Genomic DNA, 9,394 nt, shown 5'->3' on the forward strand with positions numbered 1-9,394 from the left:
GACTTCTTCAGCTCGGGATTCACTATTTCTTTTTTTCTTTCTTTTTTTTTTACTGATAACATTTTATTAACTCTGGGTACATAAAATAACTGGTCCTCACATCTAAAGACAACAAACCAGCAAATTTTCATAATGTCAGGTTATATATACCCTTTAAGTTTATCAACTAGATATATAAAAGCTATTTCATAGGCATGGGAAGAAGAGTTCATGAGACTTCGTTGTAAGAAGAGGTATAGACTATGTTAGAGATTTTTCAAATCTATAAAGGACATTTCAAAATTTACACTGTTTACAAAGATCTTTCTTGGATAGCATTTTATCTTCACTCATCAGAAGACTTAATTAGAGCAGCTTTCTTCTTACACTTTCCCCCAATCTCTCTAATATTTTCCAAGAGATCTTCAGACACATGGTCTTCATACTCTCTATCAACTTTGTAGCAGCCATCTCTAAAAGACACTGCAAATTATTTACCACTTTGCATCTTTCTTCAGTGTGGTCTGTACAACTAGTTGGTATTCCTGCTGAATAGAATCTAATTCATTCATAGCTTCACTGAGGCCCTCATTAACAGCACTCTCCAGCATGTACTTGTGGTTCTCCAAGGACTCTAGCTCATTGGCACATTTATTGTCCTCTTCCTCAGCTTCCTTAACCTTTTGTTGGTGGAGATCATCCAGGTTTTGAATTTATTTTTTCAGACTTCTTACACTTCTCCTACTTTCTGTTACCATTGTATTTAATTGTTCTAAAGTATCATCTAATCCCATTTTTTTATTTAGAGCTTTATTAGTTTCTTCTTCAGTTTGGTTTAAGAGTTCCTTGAGTGGTACATAAACTTGAGCTTTGTATTTGACAGGATTCTGGATTAAACTTAATTTCAAAGTTGTAACCTTTGGAATTCTCAGCACCCTTAGGTATAAGTTTTAATTTTCTAGCTAACTTGTGATACTCTGCTTATTGTGTTTCAATCACCTCCTTGCCTCTGGCATATTTTAGCTCCTCATTCCACAACTGCTGTTGTTCATCCTCCAGGTCCTTGGTTAATTTGTTAATGGTCTGCTGCAATTCATTTCTTTCATGATTTATTCTCTCAATGTCTACAACTGAGTACTTCTGGTTATCAGCAATATGCTGTAATCTAACATTCTCTTGTTTCATTGTTTCACATTCTAGTTCTATTCTAGCAATATCATCCTCGAGACCATTCAACTTCTGGTCCAGAATGGCTGAATGAGACTCCAAATTGCTCATGTATGCCTGATATTTTTGAACATCTGTTTGTAAGGAAGCTTTCAGTTTTCTCAATGTCTCCAAATGATTTGGTTATTTTTCTCTTTCTTGTTCCAATCTTGCAATCTGTTCATTCAGTGCTTTGTTTTTTGCTGCTAATGATTCCAGCTTGAAAGCATCTACATTAAATAAATACTTCATCTTTGACTGCAACTCTGCATTCATCTCCTCAAAGCTGTTGGCACCAGTCATGAAACTCTCATAGCATTTTATGGTGTGGTCCAAAAACAATTTATTATACATAATTCCATATTCAGTTTCTTCTCCCCAAGGCTGGCCATCATCAAATAAAGGTGAGCTTTCTTTCATGGCAGTATATAACTTGATGCAGTCTATTAGCCAAACCAAGGCTGCCACAATGTGAGGCCATGTATGAGGGGCCCCCACTGTATACATGGAGCTTTTGGATAATGCAAAAGGATACCCAAGTCCTTTAAAGATTCTTGGAACCTCTTTTTCAAACTTTGTGCCAGAAAATTCATATGAAGGACACAGGAAGCCATATAGAAAAGTGAAGATCTTTAGGAAGTCTTTAACAGAAGGAGCTTGTAGAGATTTCATGGATACACTATATGCATAACCATTTTCTGTAAGAAACTCAGAGTAGTCGAATACACTGCTGAGTGAATGCTTTGTCATTAAGTGGCCTTGGGTCCTTGATTTTTTCAGAACAGGAAAATATTCCAAATTGACTATTCCGGGATCCATGTCCACTACTTCTTTTACTAAATACAGAGACTTTTCTTTCAGATGTGGGTTTGTTTTTGTTCAATTTTCCAAAGGCTGGTTTCTCTATGGTTTGAGGGGTATAAAGGCCTTGTTTATTGAAGTATTAGGATCTTAACTCCTGCATAGAGAGGGGGCCAGCATCACCGGTAGACACTGAACTGCATTTCATCCTTATGACCTTCTTCCAGTTTTCTGACACAAATCAGAAATCGAATTTCCGTAATCCAGGCAATCACCTGCCTGACAGGGCGGCAGCAGCCAAAACACCCGATTCACTATTTCTGCGGACTGCTCTGCACTCACGGGCCCACGTGGGCACTAGTTAACACCTGCTCTCACTGATCTATGCACTCGCTCACAGGCCTTGTGGGTGCCAACCTGTGGGGGGCCCTAGACAACCATCGCTGGCCGCTTGGCGGTGTGTGCGTGCACCTGCACTGGGTGGTTTGGGCTGTGTATTGTGTGCTTTTAGCTCTTTAAAGAGCTAAAGAGCTCTTTAAAGAGCTCTTTAAAGAGCTATTAAAGAGCTTTTGGCTCTTTAGAGGCATGGCCTGTCCACGCACAATGAAGACTATGCAAAGGAGAAGGAGTTGGGACTCCCCGGTTCCTCCTCCTGTTCTTTCCCCAACGCCTCCATTTCCAGTCTCTCTTCAGGGGTCTCTGGGCAGTTCTGTGATCCCTTCAGCCAGGGATCCACTATTTCTGGGAACCGCGTTGTATTTGCAAGCCGTCTGGCTCCCGCGTGCCCCCTTTTGCCTCTTTGAGGGTACGCCCTGCCTGTGCAAAATGGAGACTACGGAATGGGGAGAGAGTCGGGACTCCCCGGTTCCTCCTCCCATTTTTTCCCCAATTCCTCTGTCTCCAGTCTCTCCTCAAGGCTCTCTATGCAGCTGTGTGACCCCTTGTGACCCCTTTGGCCAGGGATCCTCTATTTCTTCCAGCCAGTCTGCACTTAGCCGCCCAGCTCACACACATGCAAGCTGAGTGCGGCGCGCACAAAAGGCAGGTTAGTTGATTCCCTTATGCCTGAGCGAGATGGTTGCTGCAGAGTGGGAGGTGAGTTATCACCAGGGCTCCACCAGCCACGGTTTCAGTTCTCTTCACAAAGTTTTCCTCACCAATCTTTTCCCAGGCACCAGCCTATTCTGCTGCTGCCTCTATCCAGAGATCAAGGAGGGTGGCTGCCACTGCAAATTTCTGTGTTGGCCCTTTAAATGTCTCTTTGTATCCCTAGCTACCTGTCCCTGGCATAGAGCGCCCCTAAGCTTTTCGGGGTTGCATCTTGTCTGTGTGTTTTCCTGGTTTCAGTTGCTGTAGTCTAGGGGTCCCTGTTTATGATTCAGACCCTGTTCTTCTCAGGAGGATCCAACTGACCATTTCAATGTCCCTCTGTTGCTGGTGCCCATGGGCGTCCAGCCCACCCTCTTGAGCCTCCACCGCACTTCTCACCCATTGGGATGTGTGAGAGATGAATCCACTGTCTGTCCAAGGCTCCAAGGCTCCTCTCCCTCTATCATTCCATTGTTTTCCAGTGATTTCTCCACTATTTAGTCACAATTCCAGTTTGATCTTGGTAGGATGTCAGCGTGACTCCCATTCACTCCTCCGCCATCTTTGAATTCCTCAAATAAAATAATTTCTATCTACTGATATTTTGATTTTTGTTCATAATTATTTTTTTGATTTTCCATAGTGTTTTTGTCCTGTTTTCTTTTAGGTCCTTTAACATATTTAAGAGTTATTTTAAAATCTTTCTCTTGTAATTCTGATGTCTATATTTGAACAGGAATGGATTGTGGAATTTTTTTTATTTATTAATTTTTGTATTGGCCCAGTTTTCCTTTTTCTTTGTATGTGTTTTGATATATTGTTGAAAATTTATCATTTGACAAAACAAGCACCTCTCCCAGTATTTACAGATTAACTCTTACGGTCTTTTCAGGTCTTTTCTGGGTTGTTTTCGCCTTTGTTCTTATTTGTACTTTTAAAATTTCATCTCTCTATATGGTTACTTTTAGATATCTTAATTTTATTGCAAGTCTTAACCTTGATTTTTCTTGGGGTCCTACCTGTTTTATTGTATATCTGTATCAGTAATATCTTGCCATAGGTATACACAGGTCAGTAGCCCCCATGTGTATTTTATAACCCATGCCCACTGTCTTCCATGGCTTTTCCTAATCTGAGTTAAGCCATCTGAAGTCTGAGTAAAATGAAATAGAGACCAATTTTTCAGGCAGCCCAGAGAATTTACAACATTGTAAATTAAATATACTTTGTTATCTTCAGTTTATGTAAGGGAACTGGGAACTGGGCCACCACATCCTCTAAACCACTCTGCACCATGCTGAAATGGGTGTGAGGCAAGGATAAGTAAAAACTTCACAAACTTTTCCACCATCTTAAAGGTGGCTTTTTCCTTGATTGTATGTCTGCTTATTTGTTGTAGATCTTTGATTTTCATATCTCCTATAAAATTATTGTTACCTGTCTCTAGACGTTTACTTAACATTTTTGTGAGGGGAACAAGAGCCTGCAGCTTCCTAGTCTGCCATCTTGCTAATGCTGCTTCATCTGATTTTTACCGCATTTAAAACCTATGACGTAGCCACTGTTATTAGCTTCATTTTGCAGATACTAAGCCAAGCACTAGAACACTCAATTAACTCACTGCCAGGCTGGGAACAAGCAAAGTGGAATTCAAACCAGGCAGCCTGGCTTTGAAATTCACATTCTGAATCTTTCCACTGTTGCTTTCCTCCTATTGGTGGGTTCTCTTTTCTCACCAGTACTGGAAATGAGACCAGGTAATGGCCCTGATGTCTATAAACCCACCTGGACTTAGAATTTTAAATTGGTTCTTGTTGTTTATAATGCCATCCTAAAAACAATGTCTTGCATTATATTACATGCCATTTTTCCAATATGCTTGCAAAGGTCACATAAGAGTGGGTATGAAGTGATTTTTAGTGGCTACCTCTTTATAATAGCCTGCAGTGGTATTTTCAGATCTCCCAGGTTCTGTCCACCTTCCAGATTGTGCAAGAGTTGTCTTCTCTGATGTTCAGATTGTTAAGTAAATACATTATGTAAGGTACTTAGAAGAAACACCTGACACATGGTAGCTTTGAGTACATTGAAATTGTTATCATTGCCTTCTTCATGGCCCTCTCCACAGTGCCATAATGATGGCCCAGCCCTGGTCAGGTGACCAGTTGCACTAGGGTCATTTTTCTCTTGTCCTAACTTCTCAGTGAAGAACCTAATCATGTTTGATTGTTGCTTTTTTGGAATCATCAACCCAGGCTTGCCCTCAAGGCTTGGTTGTCAGAAAAGAGGTCTGCTAGTATTGATAGGGGAACAGAAAAAACAAAACAAACCCAAACAACAACAAAAAAGACTTTACTTTCAGTCTGTTATTAAATTTAATACCAAATATGTAGAACTGATAAAACTCTTCTTAAATTCCAGATTTTTTCCAATAGTTTAAAAAATTGCATTTTTTTATTTACAGAGGAACAGATATTCAGGGTAGAAAATTTGAAAACTTAGAAAATTACTAGGAAGTGGATAAAAATCCCTCGTAACTCCCCTCAGAGAAAGTTCATATTAATTCCATTGAGGCATTTCTTGGATGTACACATACAGACTTAAAAATTAAGCTGAGTTAGAATTGTATAGAATATACTGTATTCAGCCTTTTAAAATCGTATTATATAGTGACTATTTTTCCATGGCAGAAACCGCTTTCTCAAATGCAGATTTTAATGCTTGCCTAGTATGGAGTTGTACATGGGACTAAAGTTTATTTAATCTATCCCCAATTGTTGACCATAGTAGCTGTTTCCAAATTTTCACAATTCTAAATAAAATAATGAATAAAAATTATTGGATGTACATACTTGCATTTAACTCAATTTCTTACAATAATTTCTAGAGTTAGAAATGCTGGGACAGAATGTATGAACATGTTAAAGGTTTTTGGGAACTGTAATCATGTTGCCCTCCAGAAAGACTGCACAATCTTGTCTTCCCATAGCTGTGCTGAGACCTGTTTACCTCCTGGGTAGCACTGGTCATGATCCTTGTAACTGATTTTAATGCTTAGAAAAGTAACTTTTTGTGTTCTTTTATGTGATCCTCAGTCAAGCATGGCCACAAGAGGAGCCACAGGAGAGACATGAAAAACCCAAACCCCAAAGTTTATTATGCTCATAGGTTTTGGAAATGGGTCGCAACATATCACACATGGTCACAGGGGGAAGTGACGGGTTTGGGAGAGGTACAAAAGACAGAAGGAAGGAGAAAGCTTGAGCCATGGGTTTATTGGGCTTTCCAAGGAAAAGTAAGGCAGGTAAAGATGAGCAGTATAGGATTGGCTAGTTTGAATAACTTCTGAGGTCTCTGAATTATAGGCAGTCTCTACTTGCCAGACTCTGGAATGACAAAGAGAGGAATATTGCCTACTGAGGTAGTGAGGTACATAGGCCAGCAAGGGAGGTGTGGCACTGGATTGGTTAATTGGTATATTAAAGGTATGTTCCTGTTGGTCCCTTTGGTATGTCTAAGAATTGGTCAGCCCAGGAGGGGCAGTCTCTTGTCAGCTAGAATATTGTTTTTGTTTTTTAAAAAAGATATCAAAAAAGACATCAAACCATCATACTATACAAATATAAACATGTATATAACACAGGTAAGTAAATCAATGAGCCATATTCTTATATCTAAACTGAAAACTGAAGAGCCTATCTGATTGTCATCTATTTACACAGTGATGGACTTCCCTTCTGTGATATTTCCACATTCAGGTTTGACTAGTCATGGTATGTAGCAGTCTTGCTATAATGTAGTAGATATGTAGCTTTTGGGTAGCTTTAGCTGTCAGTCAACACCTTCTGAGTAGTTAATAAAAAAGGAAATCACTTGTCCCAAAATACACCCCAGGGACTAAGTCTGGAGCTGAATTCTCAAAGAGTACAGCCTTTACATGTACTCCCCTTTTAAAGGCTACCCCCAGAATCACCCGCATGCCAGGATAGCTGTGTTGTCAACCCAGTTCCAAGGGCAATGTATGCTGGTTTGACGGCCATGCTGCATCTGCAATTCATGCACCATGCTTGTTGTTTCCCTACCCATCCCCTATATCTGGGAATTACAATTCCCCCCTTTAACACTCTGGACACTTGTAATCTTGCAAGGATGAAGGTCTCATTCTTCTGTAACCACTTCCTGCTGGCCAAGCCACATTGTCCTACCTATCCCTTAGTCCAGGGGTTCCTAACAAAAGGGGTCTGGAGTGGAGGGGAGTCTTCATGAAAGAGAAAAGGATGTTGCAAGGTCCAGGTCAGCTGGTTGTCCCTGGAAAGCTGCATGAACAATGTACAAAAAATGGCATTCCTGGACAAGTTGGCAGCCTTGTTGTATTCTGGATATAACAAATTTGGCAAGAGAGTTAGAAGGCACAATCAGAACCATAGCAACACAATGACAAAGATAGGTACTAAGTCTAGAGTGTCCTCAATTAAGAAAAAGTGGCTTCCTTAGAGGAAGGTGTGTAAGGTGTGTCACACCTGTATGAGGCCCTATTGCTCACTATGCTTAACTTAAATTAGGCTGAAGGGAATATCTTGAGATTCCCTCCTTTTACGCTTCTGGATCCTTTCTGTCTAAACCATTAAGGCAAAAAAGGAAACCAGTTTCAAAACAAGGCTGATAGGCCTCCTATACTTCACTAACTCAGCCATTAAGTCTAACCAAACCACTGAGTCTCAGGAGGTGGTGATGCAAATGAGCTTCTTAAGTCCGCAAGACTGTCTTTTGGGAAGATGTCAAGTTACATGGCCTTTGTTGGAATGCTATCAAGCAAAGACAATTTGACAAATCCTTTCAATGCCTGTAAATTGAACACCTCTGTGATATCATCAGGTGCCGAGGTAAACCAGTTCAGCTTCTAAATGAAAATAAAACTTTGAAGACAGTTAGCTGCACTATAATTTGGTATCCACAATTGACCATTGTGATTTTTCTTGAAACAATTCCTCTCCCTAATATCACCATCATCATCAATGAGACTACCAGTCTTTAATTTTGCCTCATCATTTGCATAAAAACAACAAAAACAGCAACTGATCACATCTGTTTTAAATCTGATTTGCTGAAATTTACACAAGTAAACTTTACATTGACCCTTAGTCAACCTTTCGGGATACAGAAACCCACACACCTGCCTTTCAGCTTTGCCTGTTGTACCTGTATTCCTCAAGTCCTCAAGGTTCCCATCTTAAGAGAATGTAAGGGAAGCCCTTAAGGTTCCACCTTTCTTTCTTTCAGGGAAGCAACCTTCATTCCTTCCCTGGAAAGACTTCAATGAACCACATAACCAAATAAGGAACCACGCCATTTTTCCAGTGAGTTTTTTTAACTTCAAAAATCAATCTCAGTTCCTCTCGGATTTCTGGTACCAATCAGAGCCTAGGCATATCTCCTTCAGACATGGAATTCCAATCAAAGTCTTGGTTACTAAAATCATAATTTGAAACTGGTCTTATTGGTTTCATGCAAAGAAAGTGTTGTCATTACTCACTCCTTAAGAATGCTAAATTCTACAGAGATCAGGTAGGGAGAAAAATACATAGCAAAAGAGAAAATCCTTGTGCTTCCAATATGTACCAAATTGCATTTCCATGTGTTATATCTTTCACTACTTTACTTCCTAACTTAATGTGAATTTTTAACTCTTAAAAACCTCAACTTTTTTTTAACACAGAAACAAAACAAAACAAAATCTAAATCAAAGACAGCTAAAAAAAAATAAAGATAAGAGGGGACTAAAACTAGCTTTAGAATTTTGTTTCCCACCAACTGGTCACACTAACCAGTCACACAGATGACATTTCCCAGGTCCCAAATGGCATGAAGCCCCAATGGTAGAGACATTCTTTCACCTCAGCTCTAACCAGCACCAGATGACCTTTCCTAGGTCCAAATGTCATGAAGACCCAAATGGCAGAGATATGTTCTTACCTCAGCCAGATTCTTCCCAGAGGCAGTGGCACAAAGCCCCAGTGGTTGATGTATTCTCTCATCTACCAGTGCATCCACTGGTCTCCTGGCAGAGACACGGCCTCTTACCTTAGCCAGAATCCAATCAGCCTAAAATGCACAAGGTCCCAGTGGTAGAGACATTCGTTTGCCATGGCCAGACTCTAACTAGCTCCCAATGAAATGACCTTTCCTAGGCCCCAATGGCAGATACATGACATCCTACCTTAGCTGGTCTTTAACTAGCCCCAATGGCACAAGGCTCCAATGGCAGAGACAGATGATCCCCAATATGCACAAAATAGCAAAGTTCCCCAAGTCCCCAAAA

At 40.2% G+C, this 9,394-nt stretch overlaps 1 pseudogene; it reads right to left on the minus strand.

The window, feature by feature from the left end:
- Positions 1-325: 325 nt before the first annotated feature.
- On the minus strand, positions 326-2,200 carry LOC129070089 (kinetochore protein NDC80 homolog; annotated as a pseudogene).
- Positions 2,201-9,394: the final 7,194 nt, after the last annotated feature.

Source organism: Pteronotus mesoamericanus, unplaced genomic scaffold (assembly GCF_021234165.1).
Source record: "Pteronotus mesoamericanus isolate MK-2021 breed Mesoamerican mustached bat unplaced genomic scaffold, CSHL_Meso_final contig_245, whole genome shotgun sequence".
Lineage (NCBI taxonomy): Eukaryota > Metazoa > Chordata > Mammalia > Chiroptera > Mormoopidae > Pteronotus > Pteronotus mesoamericanus.